Source organism: Euleptes europaea, chromosome 10 (genome assembly GCF_029931775.1).
Source record: "Euleptes europaea isolate rEulEur1 chromosome 10, rEulEur1.hap1, whole genome shotgun sequence".
NCBI lineage: Eukaryota > Metazoa > Chordata > Lepidosauria > Squamata > Sphaerodactylidae > Euleptes > Euleptes europaea.
This window is the reverse complement of record NC_079321.1, coordinates 57,751,637-57,768,857: the sequence shown is the minus strand read 5'-3', so window position 1 is coordinate 57,768,857 and position 17,221 is coordinate 57,751,637. Positions and strand designations below refer to the sequence as shown.

At 44.8% G+C, this 17,221-nt stretch overlaps 1 protein-coding gene across 2 annotated transcripts in view; it reads right to left on the bottom strand.

Annotated features, from left to right (window-relative positions):
* KLHL32 (kelch like family member 32) overlaps positions 1 to 17,221 on the bottom strand; it is a 76,963-nt gene that overhangs the window by 30,383 nt on the left and 29,359 nt on the right. The gene's annotated exons all lie outside the window — the stretch shown is intronic.

Below are 17,221 nucleotides of genomic sequence, written 5' to 3'. Positions count from 1 at the left end.
GAAGTGACTTCAGAATGGGGAAGTCCTTGTCCTAACTTAAAAAGTTGTCCATCTATCTATGTATCATTGCATTTCAAGTAACAGGCTGTTTCTAGAACAAATTAACAGTTATGCTCCAATCAATACAGATTCCCACATTACTACCTGGATCTCTATCACATGCACACAGATAGATGTGCAAGAACTTTTATTTAGAATGGGGGGAGGGAAATAAATCGATGGTAGCATTATAAAACTTATATTACATTAGGAAAAAAAAACCCTCTGTCACACTTAATGCTACCCCTCTCATAAACATGGTTTGTTCTACAAGGATCTGGTCTTCATTCTACTCCCTTATCAAAAAGGCATGGCTCCCAATTTAGTGCTCCATTTTCTTCCATCAAATAAAGTTAATGTATTTGAAATCTACAAAAGCAAGATACGATTCTGCCATTTTTCACACTTGGCGTAATGGAGAACCTGTCGATTTTTCTTTGCTGCTCAGCATGGGAAATAAACAGTAGAATCTTCCAGGTCACAACTGGCACCGGTTCTGTGTTAACAGACTGTAGTAACCAGTATCCAAGGAACCACGCAACCAATGGCATATGTGGAGATTACAATCACTTTGGTTTCATGAAAAGGAGCCATGCAAATCATGACTCACCACTTCTGGAAATCAAGGGCATTTTCAAAAGCAGACTGTGATCTGGCATGGGTGCCAGCTATTCAAAGATCAAAAAATACAAAAATCCCAACGGGCACACAAAAGCCCAGCTAAAGTAGTTCTTTGAATCCTAAATCATGCAAATATCTGTGTCGTCGTTACATTTGTATTCTCATACTTTTCCTAAGGGTTTCATACATCATAACATTTTATCTTCACAACAAACTTAGATTAGGCAAGAGAGGCCAACCAAATGAACTCCATGACTGAGTGAAATTTGAATACAGGTCCCTCCCTATACTCTAGCCGCTGTACAACAATGGCTGCTACCGCACTAGGTATTCCCAGCGATGTATCAAGAGTTTGGAAATGTTATAAAAAATTCTGTTCGCACTTTCAGTGTATTCCCACCGAAGTATTAAGAGTTTGAAACTGTTATAAAAAATACTGTTCGCACTTTGTTTGGCCCCTTTAGCTGTGAAGACGTCTTCCAACCATTTTTTAGCCGTGGCATCCAAAAACCCTTTTAAAGCGATGTTTTTAATAACATTTTCAAACTCTTGATACATCGCTGGGAATACCTAGTGCGGTAACAGCCAATGACATCCCTGTAATCTGGTTAATCCTGAAGCATCAGTCAAACCACACACTGATCTATCCTCTTCAAAAGGTCAATTTGGCAAACAACGTGGTTCTGAAACTAGAAAACTTGATCTGATGTTGTTTTAAACAGGATTGGGTGCTCATCCTTGGCCACAAAACTTTAGCTGTGAATTCCACAGCAGCTCAATGGATCAACCTACTGCAACAAAATTCACCCCATTGTAATACCAATCACTTGTTCAGCTTAAAATTATACACTGCAATACACCGCTATCCAGCTGATGAAGCTGCGCACCAGAAATGTCACGCTGAGATTGTGAGATTTATATTACTGATCAGATAACCCACCTCCCAATCAGCGACAGGCCTTTTGGAAACATAATGACTTGGCAAAAGTATAAGAACTGACTGGAAAAGATGAACTTTATCTTCTTTTGGAACCTAAAAATAATACATTACTTGAAATGTAACAATCTAATCTGCTTTCTCAGAATAATTTAGGGGGGGACATTTTTATGAGAACACAAAAACTGATACTCTGAACTAAATTATTTTTAAAACTATAAACTGTTAACAATTCAGCATAGACCACATGGGATAGTTATTTTTGAAAATTTTGCCTGTTTATTGGATTTAGTGTTCCAACGCTTGCCAGAAATTTTGGGGAAATTGTCAATGGTAGACTATTTATGTATTGTTCATTTCTACCACGGTAACATGGGTTCATTCAAATGTTGGGAATATCTGAAAACTGACAAAACTTTGACACTCACCTAAAAGTGATGGTCAATGTTTAGTGGTGTAAGCCCAAAAGTGTGTGTGTGTGTGTGGGGGGGGGGAATATTTACAAAGTTCATTTGAGAAAGTTATGTTAACATTCACCAATTAAGCAACATATCATATTTTAAGTAGGGCCAATAAATACATTATTGGAGCAGGCTGGTTCCACAGGGGAAGCCAAATGAAATCGTATGCTCTCTGCTAACATGCTGAGTAATGCCAGGTGGATGGATGGATGGATGGATGCATGGATGGATAGATGGATAGATGGATAATTTATTTACGGCCCTTAGCCAGATAAAACAAGATAAAACAGAAAACATGGGCTAATAAATTCTTACAAAGAATTACAGCCCAAGTCTTATAACATTTAAAAAGAAAATTACAGCTGGGACACATCTGTCAATTGCGCTAAGAGGCTGTTCTATGGCGTCGAATTTTCATTGCTGCCATGCAAAATTTCACAACCTGAAGAGTGATTGAAGGATTATCCCCTTGTAGGAGTATCTCAATCCTTTCTCCTGCCCTGTCAGGTCCCATTCTCGATAAGAGGGGCTCAGTAAACTTCAAACGGGGTAATGTATAAAAATTGCAGTTCAGGAGGGCATGCTCAACAATTTCTAAGTCCCCTGATTTGCAAGGGCAGAATCTCTCCTCCCAGGGTGTCTTCTTAAATTTCCCCTCTAGCATAGCAGAAGGTAAGGCTGCACATCTGGCCAGGGTAAAGGCCCTTCTACAATTATTTATCTCTAAATAGTGGAGATAGGCTGCTGCTGCTAGGATGCATTTAGAATGGAGGAGCGCCATGAATAGGGGCGCCCTTGCTAAATCTGCTGGTCTCTCAATATCTTTAATCCTTTGGGAGCATTGCTAATAAGACTGCAACTCTGCAAAACTTCCACACTGGGACTGCACAGAAGACTGAAGATGAACAAAATTATCTAACACCAATTGTCAGGGGAGGAGGGGAGGTAGCATGGTATAGCCCTACCTCCTCTGATCTCAGAAGCTAAGCAGGGTCAGCCCTGGTTAGTATTTGGATGGGAGACCACCAAGGAATACCAGGGTTGCTGTGCAGAGGAAGGCACTGGCAAGCCACCTCGGTTAGTTTCTTAGCTTGAAAACCCCAAAAGGGGTTGGCACAAGTTGACTGCGACTTGACAGCACTTTACACACACATACATTGTGGGGGGAAAGGTAGGGATATGCACAACCCCTTCTCTCTAGGTCTAAACTTACTGTCTAGAACAGTAAGCAAAGTAATCTTAAAAGCTTACCCAATTTCAATGCTTTTGTGCTAGTTTTCTTTTGGTCCTGAAGGCTGTTTTTCCTAAAGTTCGGCTCTCCAAGAATTCCAAACTAAAAGTGCTCTCGGAAGAGTACTATGGGGCTCCTGAAGATCTATGGCTGATGCAGCTGTCCTCATGCTTCAGAAATTTAAAAAAAAAACTCATTTTGTTCCCTTGTCTACATGCCATTAACATATCAAGCGGCCCTGAGCCCAGCATTTTGCTGGAGTGGGAGGGATATACGTTTAATAAAATAAAATAATAAGTACATTTCTGTCCTCCCTAACCAAGCAGCCTCAGAGCTAGGAAAAAATTTTTTTTGCCTGGCAGGGAGGACTGTGTGGGGTTAACCTCTGAGCATTAGCAGAGTGCAAAATAAATATTTCCCTTTCAAATCTATGGATTTTATATGTTAACTCATAGGTTAGTTATTTTACCACAGGGGGATCGGAGGGCATGTCTGCACCATGGTGTGTATGCGCCTTATAGCCCAAAGGGCTGCGTCCCATCTTCAGCTTGTATTCCTGTTTGTTCACAGTGCAACAGTTGCCACATTAAGTACAAAGAAGGGGCTCGCACTTACCTGAGAGCCCCCAATTTGTTGGCTCGCTCGGGGGGGGGGGACTGTAGAGGGCGCCGGTCAAAGCGGGGCTTGCCTGGCTGGCCCCAGGCCTTGTGGGGGCTCGGCTGGGCCAATCTGGGCACTGCTGCAAAAGGGCGGCCAGCTGGGGGAAGCTCATTGTGACTGCGGCGTCTTCCCCGGCGGGAACTTTCCTGCCCGGCCATTCGCCCTTCCTGGCCCACCCCTGGATTCAAATGGGCCAATCAGGCTTGAGCTAAGCAGGGGGTGGGGCTGCCAGTCAGGAACCTTCGCCCGTTCTCACTGGTCTGAAGTGCTACTTTTTCTCATCTCTGTGGATTCTTATTGATTCTTTCAAAGTTTGCTGTTTTTAGAATTAAGTCAAAAGCTTTGTGAAAATATCAATATCCACTTTTTCATGGCTCAGGTTTACAGCCAACATCTTAACGGAAGTGCAAAACTACATAAATCATCTGCCAGAATATCTTTCAAAGGCTGGACTTAAAAAATAATAATGGTACACGTGGGTTGCATCGTGCCTTTAGGTGGCACATAGAGATGCAAATATATATTGCCCACATAGCTCCGAATGTAAGCATTACAAGCAGTAATACAACAATGTATGGGGGGGGAATAATCAACCTATTTTTATATTATTTCACAGCTGCTTGCTTTTCCTTCATCCTTTTAAGAACTGCATGCATGTGTTGCAAAAAAAGGGTGTATATAAGTACCAGGCTGATAAATGAGAGTTAATCACAACCAGGTACACAGCAAAGTATAATATACCTCTGTTCCTGTGTGCTGTGCTATAAAAAGAAAAGAAAAATACAAGGAGAACTAAGGGGAGAAACTGCATTTCTTTATGACCTTATTTGAAAGATAAACTCCTTGGGGAAATACAATTTATTCAGATTATCAAGACCCTGCTGTGCAAATCTACAATCTGGGAGCGCACTACAGAGATCAAAAAATATTTACTTTATTCTGTTGGGTATAAAAGCTTCTAATGAATGCATAATTAAGACAGAAAAAGTGTATACAGCTTCAGAAATTCCATCGCTGAGCCAAGCCATTAATATCCAAGGCATTGAACCCAGTTGTTACTCCACCTGCTTTGTATTTGGATTGCAGACTAGCTGTAAATCAAGGTATTATACGAGTTCCAATCCACAGTGCTTCCCCTCCCCATGTGCATACACACATACGCAGAAAGGTTATGTGCGTGTGCATTTTATTTGAATTCTTACTGTACGAGGAAATATCCGAAAGACGTCTATACAGAACAGAGTTATACTAGATGTTTGTAGAGCAGAAATGGGTCCATCTTCACTGACTGGATGTTACAGCAGTACATGCTGCCTAATAAAAACAGCCGGCAATTTACTGAAACTAGGGTGGAAACAATAAATGAAATAATATCTCTATAAATATTTATCAACTCCCCAACGTAACTGTCCAAACTGGCAAACCAACATTCTCTTGCATGTATTAAGTACTTGTAAACAGGTTCTTAAAACAAACAAAAAACAACTAAAATTTACACTGGAATTCGCAATTGAGGCGATGTAGTCCTAGACTGCCTATAATTTGCTAAGTTGAACATGTGCGTTAGAGAGCCAGTTGCTCTAAAATCAACACACTTCCCAATATTTCATAATTTTTGCTGCATCAAATCCTCATTAATTCTCAAGAAAAATGATTGCAAACTTGTGTGCATACAGTCATTATGCCATATAGGTAGATATACTTATTTGGGCTCCATCTACCAAGATGTTCTTCAGTATCAGCCCCATCAATATGAATGGGATTTATGGAAAAACTGAAAGTTGCATTTCCTAAGTGCAAGTTTCCTTTGGTGTTGCTCTTGGTCTCGTTCAGACATAACATTTACCAATTAACCACAGTTAATTGGGTCACTGGGGGTGTGGAGGGGAGGTAGTTGTGAATTTCCTGCATTGTGCAGATGACTAGATGACCCTGGTGACCCTTCCAACTCTATGATTCCATGAGTTAAGAGACCAGAACCTACCTCTTCTCAGAATCCTCCTCCATTTTGAGTGTTAGCTGTATTTATTTATTTAGATATTTATATTCCACTCTTCCCGTCGAACATGTCTCACGGCAGCATTATCCCCCCTCCATTTTATGCTCACAACAACCACCCTTTGAGGTAGGCTAGGCTGAGAGAGAACAACTGGCTCAATTCACCCACTGTGCTTCCAAGGCAGAGTGGGAATTCAGACCTGGATCTTCCAGATGCTAGCCCAATATTCTAACCATGTATCTCATGTTGTATGTTTGCACCAGGTTGAATGCTCACGCATGATTGGCTTTAACCAGTTTTGAGAATGAACTTCGTATACCAGTTCATTCTAACTTAAAGTTATATTAGCACAACGTTACCCATGCCAGTGTTCAGTTTGCGAGGCCTGAAGAGGTGGACAAGCTGCTTCAAAGCATGTGGGTAACCATATCTAGGCTCAATCCTCGCACTACATACAGCACGTTGGGCTGGCGGAGTGGGTCTGAGAAAGTGTAATTCTGACTGCTCTGAAAAAGGCAGCCGTGAGATTCCTTCTGAAGGTGGTGTCCCTAGACCCAGATGACCTAAATAAAGACTGCCCAACGGCCAGCCTTGTAGGAAATGGATTACCCATTTCAATACTGATTCAGGCCTGGGTTTGGGATAGAAATGTCCTTGGTCATTCTGACTGATCTCCACAGAGAAGATGACAGGGGATGTGCATCCCTGTTGGTTCTCTCAGATCTTTCCATACCACCCACCATGGTATTCTGCTAGACAGGCTGACTGGGTTGGAAGCAGAGGGGATTGTGCTTTGGCGGTTCTTCTCTTATGTGGCTGGCCGATTCCAGAAAGTGGTGCTTGGGGACTACCTGAAGCAATGGTATGGGGTCTCTCAGGGATCTTTCTTATCCTTTCATGCTTTTTAACATCAACATCTGTGGTCCCTGACCTAAGAACTCCCGGGAGGCACAGAGATATTGCAAGGGGTCCACAAATCCATCCGGCTTTGACAGGTTTCCACCTCCCCACCTGTGCCTTTCCCACGGTCTCACCTCCATGGTGGCTGTACCCGCCCCGCCCCCCAACCCTGTGTCGGGCTGGCTGGGCTTCATCCACCAGCCTGCTTGCCGCATCATGGCCGCCGCTCCCCAACTGGGCCCACCTGCTCTGAGCCATTCAGGCAGGCAGCATTGGGCCAGCCTTCGCTGGAGGCCCCCCAAGTGTGCGCCAGTCCAGGTAAGGCTGCTTCCTACTTATGAAGAGAACCCTCCCCTTGAGAAGAAGTGCCACAGCTAAGGCCTTGGGAGGGAGCAGCCAGCCAGCCCTTAGTCATGCCTGGGTCCAGCACAACTGAGAATTCAATACAAGAAACATTTTGTATTAAACTCCAATTGTTAGTTGTGTTAAATTCTGACACCTATGAGCTCCTTTGGAAGCCAACTTACTACTGAACAGCAGAATTTAACTAAAAATAAATAAGTATACCCCAGTTGGTTCTTGTAGGTTATCTGGGCTGTGTGACCGTGGACTTGGTGTTTTCTTTCCTGACGTTTTGCCAGCAGCTGTGGCAGGCATCTCCAGAGGAGTAACACCGAAGGACAGTGTCTCTCGTGTTACTCCTCTGCAGATAGCTGCTGGCGAAACGTCAGGAAAGAAAATACCAAGACCACGGTCACACAGCCCGGATAACCTACAAGAACCAATGAACTCTGACCGTGAAACCCTTCGACATTATACGCCAGTTGTTCTATCACAGACAGACAGCTCATTGAAAGGGTTTTCCACTGGAAGATCATGAAAACTGGTAAGGGCCTGAGATTTTCTTAGTCTGTGTGTGAGTTCATTCCAGTGTGGTATAACGGTTAAGAGCAGTGGAGTCTAATCTGGAGAACCGGGTTTGATTCCCCACTCCTCCACATGAGTGGCGGGCGCTAATCTGGTGAACCGGGTTGGTTTCCCCACTCCTACGCATGAAGCCAGCTGGGTGACCTTGGGCTAGTCACAGCTCTCTTAGAGCTCTCTCAGCCCCACCTACCTCACAGGATGTCTGTTGTGGGGTGGGAAAGGTGATTGTACGCCAGTCAGGAGGTGTGTGGTATTTGGTTTGGCTCCACCCCTTGAGGCAACCAACTTGGGGTGGTGCTCACCACCCTCGTTCAATTTTCCAAAGGTGCCCGCAGGCTCAGAACGTATGGGGACCCCTGGCCTTCTCAGGCAGTAGTAAAAAAACAAACAAACAAAAAAACCCTTTGTTCCAAGCAACTGGACTGTACTTTAATGTGTCTTGCGCATATATGTATTACTATTTTTCCAAATCAATGGAGATGCTGTTGTAATTAATAAAACACAAATACATTTAAAAGCATTCCTGAGGTCTTAGCTTTTATCATTATGTATTTTTTCCAATCACTTATACTAATAAGTACAACCATGATCATGTGGCAATTTGCAACAAAAAAATGACATTAAAAGGGGTCCTCATACTCAACAGGGTTGGGAACTACTGAGCTATGTGAAACTGCTGGGGGAGGATCATGTGGGGATTTGTAGCAAGGTGCATCTCATAGAAAACCCTCACAGCAGTCTGTGCAACGTGGCGAGGCCCTCAGCTATGAAATTCACTGGCTGACCTTGGAGCAGACAATCTCTCTCATGACGCTGTGAAGAGAAAGTGGGGAGGTGGCAAACAGTGCCTGCTGCCTTGAACTTCCAGAGAAAGAATAAAATCTAGCAAATACAATATTCTGTATTCTGAGAAAACCTAAATATCCCAACAGGAACAAACTATTCAAATCACACAGGAAATCTGCATAATGTATTCCAAATACAGAATCTTTGTTGGTGTCGAGAGTGTCATTTCTTTTTTTCATGTATGAGTTTGTGGGTACAGTATACTGAATCCCAGGGCCCGCCTAATAAGTTACCCACTTTACTAAAAGCCAGGCTGATAATCCCTTCTCTTTTAGGCTAGTGAAAGAAATTATCAGCAATCAGTCAAAACCCGGCAAGCACCTGACGTACATCTGAGGCTGAACTTATCCTTTTCCATCTTAACCTCTCTCCATAGCTTTTGGATGAGAAACAGGATTTAAAAGACGAAGGCTACCCTTTCTTCAGAAATGTCTATTAACATGGATAAAAACCAATTTAAGAATTTTGTGTATGTGGGTGGCGAAGAGCGGGGAAGCTGGAATAAAATATTCCTCCATTTCTTTCCGAGAGCTGAAGAGGCGACATGCATCTGGTACTCATATTTCTATTCTCTCACATTAGAGCAGCAAAGTCTCTTCTTTCAGGTCACGTCTCCCACATAAAAGTGCTAAACTAATGCCGTTTAATGACAAATTAATGTCCATGAATAAAAAATACACCTCTAATAGCATAGAGTAATTTGCCATTACAATATCATCATTGGACATGCCCCTGGTTTAATACGATGTATTTAATTCATAACTTAATGAGTGATATATAAAAAGAGAGAGATGAACCCTGCAATTACATTTATGTGAGTCTGTCACCTTATTTGTAAAACCTTAGAGTCATTTACATTCAAATTAGAACAAATGAGTGATTTCACAAAGTGCAATGATAAATGACCAGTGCTGCACAAGACAGGGCTGTATTTCCTGTGAAACCGTTAACAGTTTCCCATTATTTGTTAAAAATTACAATGCATATTGCCCAGTGTTGTGTGAATAATGACTTTTTTACTGATTAGGTCACAAGACTAATATGGAGCAAAATAAATAATTTCTTTTCATTTTTTCCCCAGGATTATTTTCCCCCCTTGGTGCTTTAATTTATTCATTCTAGTGGACTCACACTGCCATCTACTGTCTTGTATTGAGTATTGCAGGGATGTCTACTCGTGTTTTCTAAAGCTTCAAGTACAGTGATTTATAATCATAGAGTTGGAAGGAACCACCAGGGTCATCTATTCCAACCCCCTGCACAATGCAGGAAATTAACAACTACCTCCCCCCACATCCTCAGTGACCCCAACCCTCCCCCCGCCATGCAAGATCCCCTAATCCCGGAGGGGCCCCCTGAAGCAACCTTTTTTAATGAGTGAATTTCTCAACAAAATTGATGAGAGTTTTTTAGCGACAGAATCATAAGCCAATGGGTTGAAGTACTTAATATTGACTTTAGAATATGCTCTAATGCCCATTTCATATGGACTGAAAATGTCCCTGCAATTGGTCAAATTTCAAAATTTTCTCGGGGGCTTGCAGTACTCAAACCCCCAGCTGTAAGGGCTCGCTGAGCTCCCCAGAATCTATTCACAGCCTACATTTTGGCAGCTGGCTCCTCAAATCCGTCGTCGTTGCATGGCTTAATAGTTCTGTAGTTTTATTTCATCACTGTATGGCCCCTTTTCAAAGACTGCACCCCACCACCCGGTTCTCCACCATTTGGGCCTCGAGGTCCTTGCAAGGGCAGCAAGGCCCTTTGGACCTTGTTGGATGTTGCCCTATTGCTGCTGGTTGTGAAGGGGCTCCCATAACAAGTTTGAGCTTCAGGGCCCCAAAAATGTAGGTCCACCACTGCTCCTGGGGAAGAAGGGATGGGGCGGGGGTACCACCCTCAGGAAGGGTGCAGCCCAATGCAGAGCCAAGGAAAGATCCAGTTGGCCCTGCAAGACCAAGGAGGAACAGACAGGGGAAGCCCAACCACTGCTAGCTCCCTATGGAGCAAAGGCCTCCTCAAGAGAAAGATCTACCCAAGAGCAGCAAGAACTTGGAAGAGGGATAAAATGCCCCAGCTGAAGGCTGGGAGAGGACTGTGGGCAGACAGGCTTAGGGCCTTTACGGGCGAGAATGAAACATGCCTCCCAGCGCCTTGGAACCAGGATTGCTGGCTTCTAAGGGCAGCCAGGAGGAACTTTTCCTACCTAGCCCAGGCAGATGGGCTACCCCCCTGGTTTAACCCTGAATGAAAGATGCAGCGGCCAGGACAAAAGCTTAAGGAACTTGGGCAAGGACTCAGGCTGGGAAAGTTGCCCTAGCATCAAAGTGTGAACAGGTGGAGGTGAGTCGTGAACTGGCTGGGCTATAGGGTGGTGGTTGGAGTTGGCATTGTAAAGAAACCAAGCAATTAAACTTACAAACTTCACCATACTGGTGTGCTGCCTCCTCTCTGACAAGGAGGAGAAAAGATGTCCCTCCCCCGGGTGTTACCAGGTCACATACTTATTTAGATGAAGATTTGCAGGCATGCTTAGATTCTAGTAAGCCAACGTGGTATAGCGGTTAAGAGCAGTGGCTTGGAGCGGTGGAGTCTGATCCGGAGACTTGATTCGATTCCCCACTCCTCCACATGAGTGGCGGAGGCTAATCTGGTGAACCAGATTTGTTTTCCTACTCCTACACATGAAGCCAGCTGGGTGACCTTGGTCAAGTCCCAGCTTTGTTAGAGCTCTCTCAGCTCCACCTACCTCGCAGGGTGTCTGTTGTGGGGAGGGGAAGGGAAGGTTTGCGCCAGTTTGAGCCTCCCTTAAGTGGTAGAGAAAGTCGGCATATAAAAACCAACTCTAGTAAGCACAACCCTCAGGGTTACCCACAAACTTACACATATGTCTTAAAGGATGGTTGGTATGAAGTCATTTTCCCTAAAGCTGGGGAAAAGGTACTTCCTCCTAGTTCTATGCGAATGTCTTATCACAGAAGCCTATGAAAGCCTTGGTTTCCTTCATTTGGGCCGCAAGGGCACAGTCCGTGCTCTCCAAAGTAAATATCGGTGGGCAGATTTAGAAAAACAGGTTGCCCACTATGTGGCTAACTGATGTGACCCCTGGTCTTGGGGGCTTCACAACTCCTCTGCACAGGATACCAAGAACCAGCTCTCTTTGGTATTTTATGCAGGGTCTGTTTGTGCTGGATCTGCTGCTCTCTAACTGTACAGTATTTGCACCCGAATTCTCAAAACAGTATGCACAGGGGCTTTACCCCTCAGAGAAATTCTGGGAGCACCTCATTATCAAGTGTGCATCCCCAGCAAAAATGTGGCGCTTCTGAGTCCCTCCCTCTGAAAACGCGGCTTTGCAATTGCCCCTTCCCCCACCTCTGCAGCAAGATTCCTTCATTTGAACAGGACCGAGTGGCTCTTTTACAGCCAAAGCAGAGAAGGGTCCGGTGGTGGGAAGTGCCGACTTATGGTGAGCCCTCATGGGTTTTCAAGGCAGGAGACATTCAGAAGTAGTTTGCCATTGCCTGCCTCTGCACAGCAACCCTGGACTTCCCTGATGGTCTCCCAGCCAAGTCCGAGCCAGGGCCAAACCATTCTTAGCAGCCAAGATCTAATGAGATTGGGCTAGCCTGGGCCATCCACGTCAGGGCATTCTACGATTACTACATTAATTAGAGCCGGTTTATTTCCCTAAGGGCGTCTCACGGCCATTCTGTGAAGGGTCGTCGGTTTCCCGTGAAACTTCCCTAAAGTTTTATGTAGGTGCACACATGCTGAAATCCCACAATCAGAAAGCCAGACTTGGGCCAAGCGATGGCTTTATTCGGCCGAGCCTCTCTCCCTTTGACCTGCACGCTGTCTGCCCTGGGTCCCTTTCTCCCCCCCCCCCAAAAAAACTGTGTGTGTCAAGATGGAGGCCTGTGAATGTAGACCCTCAACATTCAATCCTCCTCTGCCTTCCTTCGGGTTTACATGAAGGCAAGTGCAACCTGAAGGGACTCAGAGGAAAATGCCCCTACCCCATCTGTCACCTAGAGAGATATAAAAGTCTTGCTGTTCCCAGTCAATTTTAGACCAAGGGGAAAGGTGGGACATAAATGTTAGAGAGAGAGAGAGAGTGTGTGTGTGTGTGTGTGTGTGTGTTAAGTGCCGTCAAGTCGCTTCCGATTCATGGCGACCCTATGACTCAATGTCCTCCAAAATGTCCTATCTTTGACAGCCTTGCTCAGGTCTTGCAAATTGAGGGTCTTGCAAATGTTAGAATACATACATTTAATAAATAATAAAAAGACTTAACTCTTCCTGTCCCACTCAGCAAAAATTATTCTGCTTATATGGGTCCCATCAGCCACAGGGCAACCTTTTCTGGTAGACAAAGGAGACCCTTCCTTTCTTCCTAGCAGAAAAGCTGGCTGGATCTATTTCATTGTCCCATCTTTAAACTTGCACTCCTGAACAAAAAAAAGGAGGGGGCTTTCATGCCTGTAAGGGGAGGGCAAAGGGATGTGTATTGGGGGGAGGGAATCAGTTTGCCTCTGTTGGATGCCTGAGGTCTGAAAGTGACATCAACACTCGTGAAACTGACCAAATAAGCAGGCTGAGGGGTGGGGTTGGATGTGGGCTGGAAAGGCGGAGAGGAAAGGGGGGGGAAATCAGTCAGGGGGGAAGAGCGAGTGAGCGATGGAACCAAAACAAACCCCATAATGATCAGACGCACAGAGGGTGAACACTCACACTTAGCCTTTTACTATTCATCATTCTATCGCTGATCCAGCACTTGGTAATTAAAAAAAACCACCGCCCCCTTTGCACGAGTCGCCATTTCGCTTTGCCGCCGCCTTTGGAATAAGGCTTGCAGCAGGACTTGCCCTCGCTGGATGGCTCACCCAGGCTCTTGAGGGCACTGGAGGCAGCGTGGCTGCCCGATTCCTTGTCTGACCCGGAGGGGGAGGGGTTGGATGGCAGCTGAGAAGGACGAGTGAGGAAGGAGCGAGAATGGGGGCATGAGCATACAAACCCGAATTTAACCCTATGCACAGAAGTGGCATTTTATTTGGGCTCGAAGCAGATGTAAACCTTGCTGTAAAACTGCATCGTGAAACCACAGGGAAAGCATGAGGTGGGAGCGAAGTGACGTCTAAAGGTTGGAAAAATCATGCATAATTCCAACTTAGACTCAAAGCAGTCCAGCAGCGATCACAACGCTAACTACCCAGGTTACAACCGCATGTTCATGCTTGCATTCAATGATCCATGTAAATGAAACAGCCATTCTAGATTAATTGCCACAGACAATGCTGTCTTTAAACACTCCTCCTGATCTTACAACCTTGCATCCTCTGGAAACAAATGCTTATTGCTAAGGCTTCCCCTGTAGACAGTTCTCACATTGCCTATGGAAATTCCTCAAGAGCTGAATTAAACATTCAGGAAAATAACATGATTTGCTACTTGGGGGGGAGGGTTCCTCCACATAGAAAAAAAGCATGTCTGCATGAAAGCCAGGACACACTAGCTTTCCTCATGCAGGGATTTTCTGGTATGGGAACAAGTGGCCAAACCTCACACTTCTCTCTTTTGGTTTTCTTGAATATACTTGGTAAAGAAAATATTCAAATTCTGTAAGCTTTTAAAACAGAACATTCCCAAACCTTGTCTTTAAGAGGTGCGCTCACATCCTGTTAACTAACTGCACATTCCTTCCCAATCATGAGGTAGCTGGGACTGGGATCTTAATTCTGCACTCCAGAAAGCAAGGCACAGACATCAAGATTCGATTAAACTGAGGCTTTATTGCAAAGCTGAACTGCAACTGATGAACTTTTTACCACCCATTTAATGCAGATACAATAGCAGAGGCCGTCCGACAGGCTCACCAGCCATTGGGCAGGGCTGCCCTGGCTCCAGGCTTAGAACAATAACACAGCCGTTCTTCACCTGCACACCAAACTCTGCTACGAGACGCCAACCATCAAGACCATTTCCCTATGTCAGCACGAGGGCTCAGGCACTGATGTCCAGCACCAAGAGAGTTCCTCCCTAGGCACTGGGTTTGGTCACTCTGAAGGGTCTTGTCTGGTTTCCGATCCTCCTCCGAACATACTTAAGGGTGCTTGCCAATCTAATTCAATTAACCGACACTAATCCCACCATCTTAGTTAGGGCCTTGCTAGTCTACTCTGAGCAGGCCAATTTAATAAGTTAAGAAAAGCCATGCTGGATCAGACCAAGGCCCATCAAGTCCAGCAGTCTGGTCACACAGTGGCCAACCAGGTGCCTCTAGGAAGCCCACAAACAAGACAACTGCAGCATTATTGTCCTGCCTGTGTTCCACAGTACCTGTTATAATAGGCGTTCTCCTCTGATCTTGGAGACAATAGCTATGCAGAGAAGAGAATTCATTTTTACTAGTAGCCATGAATACCCCTCTCCTCCATGAACATGTCAGCTTCCCTCTTAAAGGACTCCAAGTTGGCAGCCATCACCACATCCTGGGGCAGGAAGTTCCACACTTTAACTATGTGTTGTGTGAAGAAATACTTCCTTTTATCTGTTTTGAATCTCTCACCCTCCAGCCTGAGCAGATGACCCCGCATTCTAGTGTTATGAGAGAGGCAGAAAAGCTTCTCCCTGTCCACTCTCTCCACACCATGCACAATTTTATAGACCTCTATAACATAAGGACATAGTGCCCCCTCCCATTATGCTATGAAGCACGTTTAAAAAAAAAAAAAAAAAAAAAGACCAACTGCTCAGTCCCAAAGCAACCAGCTAACCCCATGCTATATCTTGAAGGGTGAATGGGGCGGCTTTGGCAGCAAAAAAGCCTGGTCCAAACAGACATGCAGGCTTTAAGTAGCCCTTCAAGTCAGTCAACTGATTGGGAGGGCAGTGGGAGGCTGCGCACACTGCCCGATAATACCCACCCCAAATCTCCTTGCCTGTTGTTTTATAAATCTATTAGATGAATCCAGCATTCTGAAAGGAACAATGATCCACCAAATACAGAACGCAATATACGTAAAAGGGCAGACTGCAGTAAAACATTAGCCATGCAAATACATCAAGGGTAGGTTTTACACACATCGATTTGATTATATTTCTTAGCAAATGGTTAAAGCCCAGAAGCACTAGTAGCCTTACTATGCATTATGTTCCCCCACCCCCCCAGGTCTTCACAATAAGTAGCGTGTCACAAGTTCTGTGCTGGGAACTCAGGTCCTGGGAGAATGCAGCCTGACTTGGATCATGACCATGGCCACGCAGGGAGAGGGTGTTTCTGCTCTCCCCCCACCCCGATGCCATTTCTGCTACTCATCATAGTGTCAGGCCTTGCTACTTTGGAGTAGGGGTTTGGCAGGCAAGTGTGGGACAGAGGCTGGCTTCCTGTCAAGGCCCTAGCTGGGCTCCTTTCGCTGTTAAGTTTTAGCATTTGCAGACCAGAGGCTGGCCTTTTTTTAAGGCCAGGTGCTGGCTGCTGGTCAAAGTTATAATTTCATGCTAAATCCTATTTTGTTTTGTTATAGCTTTAAAGCTGTAAAAATTGTTATCGTTATTTTCTAGTAACCATAGTAACCTAAAAGTTCACTTCGTATTGCTGCTTTCATTTTAAATGCTTTAATATTGTAACCCATCAGCTTTACTTTTATTAACGCCCTCACTTGCGTGAGGGCAGTCACCTTCTGTAAAGCTGTCTTTTTGCTCCTAATAAATTAGCATTGCTTAAAATCCTGCCTAAGCATGTCTGTTTGTAAAAAGCTAAAAATAAACGCCTAAGTCTAACATTAGGGCATTAATCACCCCTTCTACTTTTTTGTACCTTTTCGTTTTGTGGCTGAAGGTCCCGTGCTCCCTGCCCACATCCTGGTGGGGATAGCCAAAATAAACCTCCAGCGCTTGCTCCTGCGTAAAGCACGGCTCGCCCACGGGGAGGCCTACCAGCTTGCCGGGCTGATGGCCGCACAATGAGTCGCTCTTAAGGACGCACCCACCCAGGGTGGGTGCTATTTTCCCCATTAGACACTCTATATATACTAATACAGTACATGCAAGTTTTGCCAACAGGAAAATTGTGCGCTCCCAGAGCCATCTCGCTTCAGGAAAGCAATGTGGGGAAGATGGAGCCCTAAGCATCCTCTCATTGAACACCATGGTCCTCATCTGAATCAGGCCCATGCATGCCTGGGAAATAAGTTCCCAGCAAGGAACTCACAACACATGCCTGATGATCCAAACCCAGGGAGAATATAATGTGTGACCTGAAATCAAGGGAACTTTTCTCCTCATTCACTGTAGTACAGAATGTGTGTGTGTGTAGCCTGGGCCATCCAGGTCAAGGTGTAGTACAGAATACAGAATACCTTCCCTTAATTGAAGCAATTAAGTGAAAAACTTGCTGTTTTGTTCAAGATTTACAACCATGAATATTATTTATACATATCCTGCTGCTCCTTGGAAAGCTCAGAGCGGCTCACGTGTGGCATTCAGGGCCGTAACTCAGTGGTAGAGCATCTGCTTGGGATGCAGAAGGTCCCAGGTTCAATCCCCAGCATCTCTAGTTAAAGGGACTAGGCAAGTAGGTGATGTGAAAGACCTTCCGCCTG